The sequence below is a fragment of the Chrysemys picta genome, chromosome 4 (assembly GCF_011386835.1).
Source record: "Chrysemys picta bellii isolate R12L10 chromosome 4, ASM1138683v2, whole genome shotgun sequence".
NCBI lineage: Eukaryota > Metazoa > Chordata > Testudines > Emydidae > Chrysemys > Chrysemys picta.
The window spans coordinates 118,657,765-118,673,611 of NC_088794.1; the positions used below are offsets into that span (position 1 = coordinate 118,657,765).

A 15,847-nucleotide genomic window follows, 5' to 3' on the forward strand; every position below is an offset into this window, starting at 1 on the left:
ATGTGACCTCCCATTCCCCCTCATTATCTTCCACTTATTAACCCTGATCTAACTATTATTGATAGCTCCATTATTCTGCTTGGGACAGCAATGATGCTCTCACTGACCTTGCCCTGGGTGATCAGAAACTCATTGAATGCACAGGATATTCTTTGGAAGAGAAGATTGAGAGAAAAGCGTATTTAAACAAGAAACAGGCACATGTGCTCAGATCATTTGCAATAGCGGGGTTTCCTCTGGCACTATTAATTACCTCGCAGAGACACACTGCGCTGTATCAAACTAAACTGGAAATTTGTCCAAAAGCCTCTTTTGTCTTGGAGATGAAGGGCATAATAAGGACAGGGGGAAGGATCCATTAGTCCTTGGCATACAGTACTACTCACTGTGCCTGGGCTCAAATCTGGGACAATGATCCAAAATAAAGAACACAGGAAACAACATAGTTCAGGAAGATTTAACAGATGTAGGATTATCCTCAGTTTCTTGATTCTGTATTTCTGGCCTGTCTGTTCCACTGGTATCTGTTATTTATATTTCAGTCACACCCCAAATGCAGTAGCTGCTTTCCAGACAGCGAAAGAGAGAGTCCCTGCTCTAAAGAGTTTATAATCTAAGCAACAAATGGAAATATTTTACTTTGTAATAATAAGAGAGATCCCACCAGGATTGTTTGGGGTTGAGGGTAAATTTGTCCCTAAGGTGAGGACTGTTCCCTGTGATGAGTGACAATCCGTGGAATGGTAACAGTCCTTGTCTGTTTTATTTAAAGCAGCATAATCGCTAACACATCACAGAACAGCATGCCCAGTTCTGCATGTGTTGAGCACTTCCTATATACGCACCTGTGCATGACCACGTATGTAACTCCCCATTTCTTCTTCCAGCTCGATGAAAAAGAAAAAGCTGTCTGACTGGAACCAAGTGTCTCAGAATTACTGTCAAGAGTTGCCTACTATGGGAAATCCAAGTGTAAGACGCACATGATGGGTGGAATGCATGCTGAGGTCTTTCACCAATTTCCAATTCTTTTCTTATCTCCAAGTTCACACTGTCATTTCCTGAAGCTTTATTTATATTTTAGTCACGTCCCTACATTTTCAATATGAAATAATGTTTAATTTCTAGCAGATTAGCAACTACTGAATAACTGGATGCAGGAAGCATAATTTAAATTCTTCCATCAGTAAAAATTACTCTCCATGCCCTTTTCTTTCTGGATTCCTGTAGTAAAGCAAAATGTATCGAAGACAGCCTACGACTGAAATAGCCAAATCCAAGTGGAATCACAAAAGTAGCTTCTACAGACAAAATTTATCTGTAGTGTATGGAATGTTAGGGAAGACATTGGCAGTGCAGCAAAATGCCCAGGCCACTGCCAGTACCTTGAATACCAATTATCATACTTATTGCCAAAAGTACCCATGAGGTCTTTGTAGCAGCCTTAGCATAACTAGGCAGGCCAGGAAAGGAAGGGGAGTGACTATGAGAATTGAACATGATCCTTTGCCATCCTGTCTTGCTTCCTTCAAACTGCTGAAGTATGTGGTTTTGGAAAGACAGGAAGTTTACCTATCTTTGACTTCTAGTGTGTGTGTGTGTGTGTGTGTGTGAGGACTCATGAAACTGCAGACTCTGCAAAAAATACATCTGTATGACTAATGGCTTAAAAGTGCTTGCTTAATGGTTTTTCCTTGATTGACATGTTGTTGATGTAATTGTACCAGTTACTAACATAAAAGGGGCAGACAGGTCTGACTGATTTGGATTTAACCTTCTGGACATCTGTTGGAATCCCCAGAGATATCCCTGTGGATAGCTGGCCACTTGAACCTTGTCATTTGATCACTCAAGACTCCTCCAGACCATGGGTAACTTGTTTGGAGGTGCTCTAACTCTTTTGCCTATTTGTGTGTACTTGAGATCTAATAAAATAGTAAGTTTGGATGAGAGCACTTGGGTTTGTGCCAATCTTTAATCAGACAGATGTGCTGTGTCCCCCTTTGATTTGTTCCTGACACCGCCTCGCAAAGAGTACAGTTATCCTGAGCTTTGGGTTGAGAGAACCCTGTGTAACAGGCACAGCTGAATGGGAGTCGTGCCTGTTTATTCGTGGGCAGAATTTGGCCTTAAATATTCTACTAATGGTTAATCAAGGAAACCACCACATATTCCCAAAATATAGAAACATTTCTAACTGGATCAAAGCTGGCATGGCCTTTCCTTCCTCTCTGCAGACCCACAAAGACCTGAAAATGTTTCCACAGTGGGTTGGATCAAACATTCAGTCTCCAGGGTCACAGTAGGAAAGAGAATACAAATGCCGTGAACAAAGGAGGCGATGAAAGGAGAGCAGCGATGAGAAAAAGATTTTCATAGAAATTGTCATTCCAGAGCAATCCTTTGGTTGACCAGTCTAGTATCCTACTTCAGTGCATACCAGAGCAGCTCATTGGTTCATCTAGCTTTATCTCCTTCTTCATCCCTTGCCAGAGTAAAGCACTAAATGCTAAGCCACCTCTGAACTTCCTAAGTCAGAGTCATGATAGAGTCACGTTTAAGGCCAGAAGAGAACACCAGATCACCTGGTTTGACCTCCTGCATATCACAGGCCACCAGCACCTGCACACTATACTCAACAACTGAAATTAGACCAATAGGTCTAATTACAGCTCGCAGGAGACTAGACTATTATGCAAAACAGGCAAAGAATAGGAGGGACTGAGGTGCACCAAAGCTCGAGGCCCCTGCAATGGCAAGGGAATTGATTAAGTGAGATATACCTCGATAATCCTGGCAAGAGACCCATGCTGCAGAGGAAGGTGAAAAACCTCCAAGGACACTGCCAATCTGACCTTGGGGAAAAACCTTCCCAACCTAACATGCAGTGATCAGTTATATCCCAAGCATATGAGTAATAAAGAGCCTCTGAAAAGCACCTGAGAGAGAGCATTCTCAATACCACCTCAGAGCACTGTCCAGTGCCCCACCTCCAGCGGTGGCCATCTTTGTTGCTTCTGAGGAAGGAGACAAAAAGCCTCCCAAAACCTAGAATGCATTGGGATAAAAAAATCCCTTCCTGACCCCTGCAGGTGGCTAGCTAACATTCTGAAGCATGTGATTTTAAAACCATAAGACATGAACCAGAAGGAACCCCCAGGGTTGAGCCCTGCCCTCTACCATCTGTGTCTACAGGACTGGACTGAAAATCTTGCTGGAACAGTGTCACTCACTCAATCAGTTCTCCTTGTTTCTGAACCTAGTCCAAAACATCATGTGGCTCTCTTTCTTTGGAGTATCTTGGCATATCCACTTCTTGGATGAATAAATTCACTTGAATGAGAATACTTAGTTGCCTGAGCCCCAGAAATACAAAGGTTTCCAAGAGCAAAACTTGTCTGAACATTTTGGACCTTGAAAACGTGTTTTCTCTGAGGTGGGTAAAGTTTTTTTTGGAAGCTGAAGCTCTCACCATTTCAAAAGCAGTTCTGCTCATCCACACTGTTACTATTTCTTCTGGGCTACTTGATTGTTGCAGGAATACATTTGTTTTCATGAGGTGATCCTGGGGTTAGACGTCGGATCAGAGGACCAGGACACCTGGGCTAATAACATTTAGTTGAATTTTCCTCCCAAAATTTGTTGCATCAGTTGCGCAAACTAATCAGGAAAGGCAGTAGCAGTTAGTTGATGATGCACATCCAATAAAACACTCACTACCCCTTACTTCTGGAGTAGATGACTAACCCATGTTCAAGGTCACTGAACTTTTTCATGTGGGGTTGACCTATCTCTGTTGCTGAGCCTGGTCCCTCTTGTCTATCCAGCTCCCATGGAATGAACAAGAATGCTTTATAACAACCATAGACTACCACCACCACTGACCCCTAGAGGCCTTCGTATGCATCAGAATAAAGGCTAACTGTGGCAGCTTTTCATGAGATAATGTAAGGGAGCTGTATGTCCTCTTGTCGGGTGTGTGTGTCAGGTCTCCTTTTGACCATGCTGATAAGAACACCTTGAAGCAGTGATGATGAAAACTTGATCTGCAAACAACATTGTGAGCAGTTTTCCTGTTAGCTGGCTGTTGCCTCTGCAAAGACTACCACGGGGGAAGAGATGGAGGTGTTGAACTTTGAAGTGGGTTATTAATTATTCATATCTCCATTGCCTGGAACGAGGTAGCCTGAATCTCAGTAGCTAGATCTAGAATTCATTATCTTCTTCTTGATGTTTACAATAAAAATAACACTGAATATTAATCCTATCACCTTCCCTCCCTCCACCTGCTCCTCTCTTCCTCCTCCATGGTCTCTGTGGGTTGTTCAGAACCATGCTGCTCACTTAATTGCTCAGTCTCCTCATTACTCATGCTCCACGCCATGTTTATTCAGTTACATTGGTGGACCATTAAATTGAGTTCAAGGTCCAGCTGCTGACTTTTAAGATCTTCAAAGTCCATGACAGTCTCCTACCTAATCAGGCTGATTTCTCTGAGTTCTCCACCATGCTCATTGTCATGATCTGTGAGCTGGGTCACCCCATTGCTTTTATTTCCACATTCAAAATATAGAGCTTCAGCACATCTTTCCTCTCCCTAAACAGAGTTGGTTGTCAGCCTCAGTGAGTGCGATCATATTTAAACTTGAAGACTTATTTCTTAACTGAATGCTTATAACTCTTTGTTAGCTTTTGTTTCCATCTATGATACTTGCCAGTGATGTGATATAAATTAATACAAATGTGGAACTAACAAACTGCATGCTAAACAGCCACCATTCAATCACTTGCTGTTTATAGCATCCCATCTCTCATACTTCATGTATATATCATCTGTTTCCATTAGCAGTTCTCATCCTTTTTCCTAATGGGATCTCCCCTCCCATTTAATAACATAGGAAGGGCTGGTCTGTCATGACCCCAGGCACCTGTTCATAGAGTTCAAGGCCAGAAAGGACCATTTTGATCATCTAGTCTGACCTTCTGTACAATATAGACCATAGAAATTCCCCAAAATAATTCACAGAGCAAATATTTTAGGAAAACATCCAGTCTTGATTTTAAAATTGCCAGCATTTAAAAAAGGAGACTCCACCATGAACCTTGGTAAATTGTTACAATGTTTAATTACCCTCACTGCTAAAAATGTATGTCTTATTTCCAGTCTGAATTTGTCTATCTTAAATTTCCAGCCATCGGATTGTGTTATATCTTTGTCTTCTAGATGAAAGAGCCCATTATTAAATATTTGTTCCCCAAATCTATTCCAGAATTGCTCCTTCCTGTACGTATGGCTTATGTTCTTTGTCCCTAGATGTAGGCATTTACATTGGGCCATATTAAAATGCATATTGTTTGCTTGTGTCCCTCTTACCAAGCAATCCAGATCGCTCTGATTCAGTGATATGTCCACTTCATTATTTACCACTCCCCCAATTTTTGTTCATGACCCCTGGGATGAGAAGCCCTGGTTTAGATTATAAATTCTAAACCAGAGTTTTCACAGTTGTCTTTAAAGTGCCTGATACACTTTTGATGCTATAATAGGCCAAATTCTAAACTCCTTACTTAGTTTGCTTACTAACTACGATTAACACTGGTGATCACCACTGTTTGTATTCTGGTACCACCTCAAGACCCCAAATTGAGATTAGGATCGAATGTGCTAGATAGACACTGTACTAACATGACATAAAAGACAGTCCCTGCTCAAATTGCTCCCAGTCTAAATAGACCTGACACACGAAAGTTGGGGAGGAAGGATGTGGCTATAAGCAGTGATCAGAGTGATGGGTGGCAAATGTCATGTTAGTTCCTCTACTTTAAAAAAAAAGTTTTGTTTTCCATATTAAAAAAAGTATGTTGTGGGAGATGGTTTGAGAGACTAAATGGGACCAGTCAATAAAGGGAATACAAATGGAAAAAGTCAGAGCGGCAAGGAAAGAATGGATTTGTTTCTTCATCCTCTTATGTACAGTTCACCTTTACAAAAGCACTTGCCTTTAATTCCTTTTGCACAGAAATCATCACAACTTTAATCATGAATTTTTTTGTGACAATGAAGGTATATACTGTGGAATTCAATTTTGTAATTTAACATTAATTAAAGACTTTAACATAATGCATATACACAAGAGGGCTGAATTAAGGTTGCACAGGCAACCATGATTTTTCAGAGGTTTATAATTTGGCCAAATTTGGGCAGATTTTCATGGGGCTGGCAAAAGGCACATCACTGACCACAACGCACTCCCTTGTCAAATGTTAAGTCCCTACTCCAAAGCAATGGGGCAGTAGAGGATTTAAAATAAATGTTTAACAGTTGAACTGTTTTGGCTGAATTCTTCCAGAAGAATTCAGACAGAGGCAGACATCCTGCATGGAAAATTTCACTCCAAATGTTTAAAGTTTTGCAAAGTTATAAGCATTTGAAAACAGGGTCTTATAATAGGAAATGTCAGACAACCTTAAAAGGAGGTCACACTACCAGCCCTGCCTATAAGTAACCCATTTACACTGTGCTTTATGCTCATCCAGAAAAGAATGGAGAATGTAATTGTAATCTGTGATATTTTTGTTAATAGAAGCATAGAACCAACACCCGTGTTTCTTTACACAGTCCTTACTCAGGGAAAAATTCCATTGAAACCAATGGAGGTTTTGTCTGAGTAAGGATTGAATGATTGAGACCATAGAAATTAGTACAGCAAGACGCATTTTCTGAATTCTTTTTAACATGTAACTTTCTATGTAGCGTTGAGGGACTACAAAGAGAATTTGCAGCAACAGTGAGAATACAATCCAGCTTTTTAAATAGTGTCTCATCTTGAACTTTTTACTTCATCTTTGCTAGATATCTATCTTAGGTCCTAATTTGTCCCCCCATCACTGTAGTATCTGAGCGCCTCACAATTTTTCATGTATTTATTCTCACAACTCCCCTGAGAGGAAAGGAAGTGCTATTATTCCCATTTTACATATGGAGAAATGAGGCCCAGAGAGAGTAAGTGACTTGCCCAAGATCACACATGAAATGTGGCAGAGAAGATACTTTAATGCAGGTCTCCCAAGTCCTAAGGTAGCCCCCTAACTACTAGACAGTCTTTCCTTTTGCTAAGTCAAAAGCCCTATTAAAGTCAATGGGAGTCAAGTCTGCATGAGTGAAGCTTCAGGAAGGACTTTATCACTGGGACTATAGGTGAGGATGTGAAAAACTCATAGATTTTAAGGATAGAAGGGACGATTGGGTTGTCTAGTCTGACTTCCTATATAACACATGCCAAAAAATTTCACTCAGTTACCCCGTTGTTGAGACCAATGACTTGTGTTTGCCTAAAGCATATCTTCCAGAAAGGCATCCAGTCTTGATCTAAGACTTTCCTTGGTAGTTTCTCTCAATAGTTAATCATCCTCATTGTTAAAAATTTGTGCCTTATTTCTAATTTGAATTTATCTGTTTTTTACATCCAGCCATTGGTTCTTGTGATGCATTTCTCCACTGGACTCAAGGTCCTTTTACTACCTATGTTAGCCCTATCAGACCTTTAATACCTATTTTCTCACCATGAAGTAATCAAGTCACTTCTGAATCTTTTTGCTAAACTAAAGAGTTGAGTTCTTTAAGTCTCTCACGGTAAGGCATTTTACCAGCCCTCAAATAATTTGTTGTTCTTCTCAGCATCCTCTCCAATTTTTCAACATCTTAGACAGAGATGGCTTCAGTTCTGTTCAAATGACAATGAAAGAAGCAATTAGTATTTGTCAAATGAAAAAAAATGACACTGTTTAGGGACATAAATGTTTTCCTCAAACTTCCCATCATGGATTACACAGTGAAGTAGGGGAAAAAAATCACTAAAATCTACATTTTAGGCGTACCTAAAGGTGTAGTGTAAATTTCTTCTGCATAATAATACAGAATAAATAATAACTTTTCACCCCATTAACTTTGCTCCTCTGATATCAATGCACTTTACAATCAATAATTAACTAAGCCTCTCAGCACCCCAGAGATGTAGTTAAATATTATCCCCACCTTACAGATGGAGAAACAGAGGCAGAAAGATTAAGTGACTTAACCAAGGTCACACAGTGAATTAGTGGAAAAGGAAAACCCTGATTCTCAGTCCCTTGCTCTAATCACTAGACAGATGTCCTTTTAGATCAGTGGTTCTTAACCTATTTACCACTATGGGTCACATATGCAGCTCTCTATGTGTTATGTGGGCTGCATCCACACAATATATATAATATATATAAACAGGTAGCGTGTGTATGTGTGTGTGTATTTGTGTGTGTGTATATATATATATATATATACACACACACACACACACACACACACACACACACACACATACACACGCTACCTGTGTAATCCTGAGGATGTCACATAGGCTGCGGCTGTGCACTGATTGGGCTGCATGTGTCCCATAGGCTGCGGGTTGAGAACCACTGTTTTAGATGCATCCTGCCAAGGCCTTGACAAAAATCCCATATTTCCTGTTTGCAAAGTGCTTTGCCTTACAAGTGCATTAAAATATGCCATTTATCAAGCTGATTGTAAACTCATCTCAGGCAAGAGAAAGGAGATGTAAAGTTATTGAAAATATATTTGCCATGATTTCAAGTTTAAAACCTATTACATTTCTTAGTACACAAGTCTGTGTATTTGGATGTGTGTGTAAGTGATTGTCTAACAGCAGTGTGCCTAGTGTTAACAAAGAGGCAGTCCACCTCATGTTAGCATCTTTATTTCAAAGACCTAAGATACTTAAACGAAGATGGAAATGAAGTGTTTAAAAATCTCACACTGTGAACCACTGATCATTGCCATTCTTTCTTCATTTCCAGTGGTGAAGGATATTTTTTAAAAGAACATTTGAAGATTTCAGCTGGGATGAAATAGCTACCCTGGGCCTTGAAGGAATCTCAGGAAAGCTGTTCTACCATCATCTCTGAAACACTGGAGGTAGAGAGTCAGGAGACCATCAATCAGAGCGTGTGCACACAGCTGGGAGTCAGATATAGGGAGGATAAAAGTTGATGAGAAAAAGGTAGTTCTTACAAATCATCAAAATCTACTGAACTGTCAGCATGAAGATGACAGTGTACGGTTGCGATGATAACAACAAGCACAGTTGGATTGTGCATGTGAAACCGAGAGAAGAATTTGTCTGACTGTGTAAGAGCTTTACTTCATCTATCAAACTGGTTGCTGAACAGGTTTTAGCCAAGTGGAATACACTTTAATAATAATAGTACTTTGCCCTTCTACAAGGGGATCCCAAAGCATTTCCCAAGCAATGGATTAGGCCTCACAGCTCCCCTGTGAGGTAGGTCAGAGTTGTTATCGACATTTTAGAGATGGAGAAATGGAAGCACATAGAAGTGAACTGACTCCCTAACTCCTATCTCATATTCCCTTTCCCAAAGCTAGTCAAGAAGAATATTTTTGTCTCCTTTCTCTGAAGACAGCAGCTGAACAATTTCCAATGAAAACTTACCACATTAGTTAAAAAAAAAAAAAAAGCACATTCAGGAATAACCCTATAATCAGAGCTGTGTGATCCTGGTTGGTGTCATTTCAAAGGGATGGAAGAGGACCTTTCTTTTATTCTGATCCATGTGGGTTCAAACTTCTAAATTTGTTTTTGAGTTATCAAGGAACCTAAAAACTCAAAGTGAAACTCAGCCAAAACAGTTGATTCACCTGATTTCAAAGAAAACTCCTAAATTGGCTCAGGATCTTTTAAGGGACTTTAGCAAATTCTATGACAAAGTTATTCCAAATCTGTAATTAAATATAAAACCAGGCACATTTCCTGTGGTATTGCATTTACCACAGGAAACTGCTTTATCTATATCTTTATAGCTGTATCTAATATCACGATGGAGTCCATGATACTGGATCTCAGTGAGAGCTTCATGGTCTCTACTGTATCTTTGGTGGTTGCATCTCAAACCAAATCTGTGCATGGCAAGGCCTCCCATCCACAATGAACATCCACTCCGAGACTCTGTATTCTCCATTTCCAGTGGTGGGACGCCATATTTGGTGGTCAACATTATCACAGAGGCTATAGCAGATAGTGCACGGTACAGAGTGTGGTTCCAAACAAGCAGAGGAATGTTGGTAGTCGGAGCTGATCAGAATTTTTTCCTGCTGAAAATTTTCTTCCTGAAACATCTCATTTAGACAAAATTGAAATTTTGTATGGGAAAGTATCAATTCTGATGAAAAAATTTGATTTTCTGGCAATAAAATCAGCATTTTGAAATGAAACAACCACCTTTTGCTTTGACATAAAATGTTGCTTCACTTCTTTGGTTTAAATAGAACAAACTGAAGCCACGTTGTATGTGGAAATGACAATTCAAAAGGACAGTGTTTGTTTTGTTTCGACTGACAAGGTCAAAGTTATTTGTTTTAACATTTCTGATGTAAAACTTGTTGGAATTCTTTGTTTCACAGACTTTTTTGATTTTTTGACTCTTTGTTCTGAATCGGAACTGAAACTGGTCTGGAAACGGCAAAATGTTCAGCAGGCTGAAAATTCCGTTTTCTGAACAGCTCTAGTACTCGACTACTAGAGCTGTTCAGAAACAGAATTTTCAGATGGCTTGTGAGAGCCTCTTTATAGCCCTGACTAAACATCACAGAGATGTGGTTTCAATTTTCAAACACTGACAGAGTTGGTGAAGTTAGTGAAAGGGAGTGGAAGTCAGGAGATGGGGGTGCTGTGCCAAGTTCTTCCTGAGCACAGCGCTGGGAAATTCACTTCACTTCTCTGTGCCTTGGTTTCCCCAACAGCAAAGTGGGAAATAATAATAATGATACTTCCCTCCCTCAGGGGAGTGTTGTGAGGCTGAGATAGAATGACCTATACAAGGACAAAGCATTATCCATTATGCAATATTACCAACTCCTGTTAACCGAGGTCAACCCATTTGCTACTCACAAAGTCTGTTGCAGTTCTGAGATTCATCTCTTCTGCTACTAGTGCTTCACAATGCTGTCATTTTCCCTCCCTGAAAGGAACAGCATTAGTTGCTGCAAGAAACTGCTGATTTGTGGCAGTACCTGCTGAAAAGATGCATCACTGGCACTAAGCTCTTAAGTGACTGTCTCAAATGGACAGAAAAAGGCAACTCAGCCAGCAATCACGTTCCAGTGTCTGCACATCAGTCCAGAATATGCTTTACTAACCTTGTGCCTGCTCACTTCTGGACAGCTTTCTGTGTTAGTAAGACCCATTCAAGCATATAATGGAGTTCCTTCCGTTAAGATCGCTTCTCTTGCTCCAATGTATCTTTCAGGTGTCTTCTACTGACAGCATTTTTACAAATCCTTAAGGGATAACACTGAATGACCATGTAAGGCACAGAGGTACAAGGGGGAGTAAGATTCCCTCCTCCACACTCTTCTGTGCAGCCTCCCCACATCTCGCTCCAGTTGCAAAGGGCAGGTGGGGAAGGGAAGCAGCCATTGCACAGATGCTGTTTTCCCCCACCGCCTCATAAGCAAATGGGCAAGGAAGTGGTGGAGAAGGGTGAGGGATGGACAGGTTCTTGATTCTTCCCCCTACAAAGCCCAAGATAGTGCAGTGAGCCGGCATGGAGTGGGGAAGTATGTTGAATCTGTTAAGAGGCTATAAAGCAAAATGGGAGCAATGGCAGGATTGCGACTATCTGATTTACAAGTACTCCTTGGTGCTTCTTCTGAGGCAATGGCCCTTGTACCCGACAGACACAATCTAACCCCCTAAGCAGCAATTGAGGATTTCCTCTTAAACTCAGTGTCCTGGGGAGCACTCATTTGGGGATGTAATAGACTCTTTAAGGTTTTTTTTTTTAGAAATACAGTAACTGAAAATGGAGAGTATTTTTAAATGCAATTTTCTCATTGATTTTTCCATAGAGTGCTATATAATCCATGGCTACAGAATCAAAGAGCTGAGTCATAATGTAAGTAGCACATTGATAAAACCAGTAATAAATAAATTGGACTGAAGACGCATGAGAAGTTCCAGTAAAAATTCCAAATTGCAACATTAATTATTGACAATCCATATATAGCTTTACATTTATTCAGACCTTTGGAAAGGAAACTCTGATGCACAGCATGATTAAGGTATGAGCATTAAGATCTTAGGGGGAGGAATAAAATGTAAATAAACCAGAATAAGAAAACCAATCCTCTTGCCTCCTTCTACCTCAGAGGCCCAGAGAAGTAAACCAGCCAGAACAAAGCACAAGCTTTCCTTATTAGGGGCCTGATTCTGTAAGCTGTGTATATACAGAAAACTTGCAGGATTGGCCCCTATTTCTGCTGAAAAGTTTGAATGCTCTGTCCCAAATTTTAGAAAACATTTTGGGTCTCTCTCATCCACCATGTACAGATTTTTCATTAGTTATTATCCTGTGTAAAGCACAAGTCTCCAACTCACGGTCATAGGAGACTGTCACCTTCTATTCTGATAACTCCCTCTCTTTTGGCCTCCCAAACTGTAACTAGTAGAAGTGAAGGGCCAGCCCTGCTCCCACTGACCTCAGTGGGAACAAGATAAGCTAACTGTCCATGCTTAGCTTTATAGTCCCATTGAAGTCAATCTTTGCAGGGCTGTGGACTTTTAAACAAAATTATCTGTAGCCCCTCCCTTCAATTGATTTCCCCAGTTGAAGGCAAATTGAGGGAGGCTATGCTACGCTCGTATGGCTATGTCCAGTGGAGATCTAAGAATTATATTGATAGGATAGCCCTTGCAATAATTGTGGATGGAAGATAACCAAGGGGGAGACCAAGGAGTTGGTACATGAACTGGATATCAGCAGTCTGGGTATCAGACAATTTGCATGACAGCCAGGCATATGATCATGAGTTTTGAAAGAAGGCAATAAAAGTCACCAACTCCAAATAGGGAAGTGCCAAGAAAGAAGAAGATGATGACTATCTGTAGCCCTGAGTATCCTAAAATAGCCAAATTTGTTTAAGTGGTAAGGTTTGTATAGAGTATATTCATAATGTAAAGGAAGATTTTAGTCCAGAATCTCCAAATGACATGAGAGGTTCAGAATATGAAAGCAGTTTGCTGAAGGTGTGTTGTATTTTCAGCTTTCATCCAAATTACTGGTGTTTTCTTTCAGCTGGAAATTTGTAGTAAAAAATCCCTCTCTCTCTATTCTTGTTACTTTCTCCCCCTAAAACATTGTTTATTGACTCTGTTTATTGAGATGTAATTACTATTTAATAAGATATGTATAACTATTACAAAATTGCTGAATACCATTAGTACATATGAGTCAGACAGCTGATATTTAATTGGCAATGAATTATTTTATTTAATCTAAAAATACATATTTCATGACTCTCTTTATGAAACTAGGGATATTTTCTGACATAAAATTATGCAATAAGACAAATCAACTAAGCAGCTGATGGTACCTAAGAAATATAGTCTTAATAATTCACTGGTATTTGCAAACCATCTAATAATTTTCTTATTGAATTGTAAATAAATCTATTATTGAGACACTAAGGAAGTGATGTAGTAGGGTTTACAGGCCATAACTTTCCTGATGTAACTTCATCAAAGTCAGTGATGTTACACAATGGATAAGTTTGGTGCATAAGGCCAGATCCTCATCTAGGATAACTCAGCATGCCTTTTGCCAGTGGCAAATGAGAACAGGTTTTGCTAAAACATACTTTATGGAAACAGGCAGGGAGATAATAGAGGAAATTTAGTTATGGGATCTGAAGCTCTTTAAAACATAACATGAGCCTACAAGAAGTTGCCATTACACACTGGTCACTTCTGATGAAGATATCTGCCAGCTGTGGTTGTCTCATATAAAAGTACAGGCAGCACAGCTCCTGCCGGTTACGACTGTAGCAGAAAACATGTCTTCTGATGGGATCCTACACAGCTTTTCTGCATGTAAATTAATTGCTGTTTACATTTTAGGCTAATTATAGTGTATGAAAACACATGCCGAAGGCCAATCTTGGCTGTACAAAAATGATTTGTTCTTCATTCTAGTTTGCTGAATAGAAACAATAGGCACTCCATTCTCTATCTCCTGCCTGTTACACTGTTTCATCTCTACTGACTGCTTACAGTCCCAAAAGGAAATGATGGTATGAAAATGCTGAATTAAAAACCTGTATCCTAGTACACTAACCTTAGAGTGTTTGAAATCCAGATCAAATTCTGCTGCTCATGCTCCTCTTGAATCAATAATAAAGTTGGGCTGGTTTTCTGATTGTGAGCCTTGTTCTGTCAGATGGATATTTGAAACAGCAGAAGCACAGACTGATTCTGATTATGAGATGCAGAAAACACTTTAGTCTGATATGAGATACTGTGTGACTGAAGAATGGAGAGGTTTAGGCATATACCACTCAGGGGACTGCTAGTCTACCTCTGGGTTATCAGTTCAAATCTAGGTCAGGCTGGTAGTGACCAAAAGTCATTCCCATTTGACTCTCAGCACAGAGACAATTAGATCGATCATGGACACTGATTTACCAACTTAAACTGAGGTGCTGTCTCCAGGTAAGAATTCATGCATACTGACAGGGCATTTTGGAAGAGCTTGCACTGCATCTGGTCAGGCCATACCTGCTCCGTGGATAAACAGAGGATATCACTCCCTATGGCAGGTAAACTTTCAAAGTATAGTTATCAATGGTTTGGTGTCAAACAGGGAGGGAGTATCTAGTGGAGTCCAACAGGGGTCTACCCTGGGTCTGGTACTAGTCAATATATTCATTAATACTTGGATAATGGCGTGGAAATTAAATTTCAGATGACACCTAGCTGGGGGGGGGGGCGGTTTGCAAGCACTTTGGAGGACAGGATCAGAATGACCTTGAAAATGGAAGAATGGAAGAATTGGTCTGAACTGAACAAGATGAAATTCCATAAAGACAAGTGCAAAGCACTTTCACTCAGGAAGGAAAAAAAATCAAATGAACAACTAAAAACGAGGAATAACTGGTTTGGCGGTAGTACTGCTGAAAAGGATCTGGGGATTATAGTGGATCACAAATTGAATATGAGTCAACAATATGATGCAATTGTGAAAAAGGCTAATATTATGCTGGGGTGTATTAACAGGAGTGCTGCATGTGAGACAAAAGGACTAATTGCATGTCCACTGAAGGTAGAACAAGAAGTAATAGGCTTAATCTGCAGCAAGGGAGATTTAGGTTAGATATTAGGAAAAACTTTCTAATTACAAGGGTAGTTAAATTCTGGAACAGGCTTCCAAGGGAGGTTGTGGAATCCCCATCACTGGAGGTTTTTAAGAACAGGTTGGACAAACTCCCATCGGATGGTCTAGGTTTATTAGTTCCTACCTCAGTACTGAGGGCTGGACTTGATGACTTCTCAAGGTCCCTTCCAGCCCTACATTTTTATGATTCTATGATATAAAAACTGACCCAAACTCATGCCCATATAAAATTGAACTATACCTGAACTAAACCTTTTTTGGGGATTTGAAAAATGTTGTTTATCTTCAAAAATATTCTACAGCAGATGCATTTCTTAATGTCCTGTTTTTGGCAGAAACCAGAAAGAAGTGGTACCAAAGATACCACATGAAAGACTGATTCTCTTGGCTTTGGATTTCCAACTGGGCCAGAATCAGAGAACAATGGAAGCAGTCTGCAAAACAACAATTTCCACAATTAAAAAATAATGACAATATTATAAGAGGAAGTCTGCTTGCCTGACCACAAAAGCTTTGTAACAGTTTGGATTTCAGGAGACTTTCTCTTGAATGGAGCTATGCTCAGTCTTTCTTTCATGGAGTTTTGCACAATGTTTGTCAGTTTATT

At 40.0% G+C, this 15,847-nt stretch overlaps 1 long non-coding RNA gene across 1 annotated transcript; it reads right to left on the minus strand.

The window, feature by feature from the left end:
• Positions 1–5,142: 5,142 nt before the first annotated feature.
• On the minus strand, positions 5,143–14,586 carry LOC135983180 (uncharacterized). Its single transcript, XR_010600716.1, has 3 exons — positions 14,185–14,586; positions 10,962–11,031; positions 5,143–7,724 (listed from the first exon to the last, which is right to left on the minus strand). It is a non-coding gene; the product is annotated as an uncharacterized LOC135983180 (long non-coding RNA).
• Between the last annotated feature and the right edge of the window lie 1,261 nt (positions 14,587–15,847).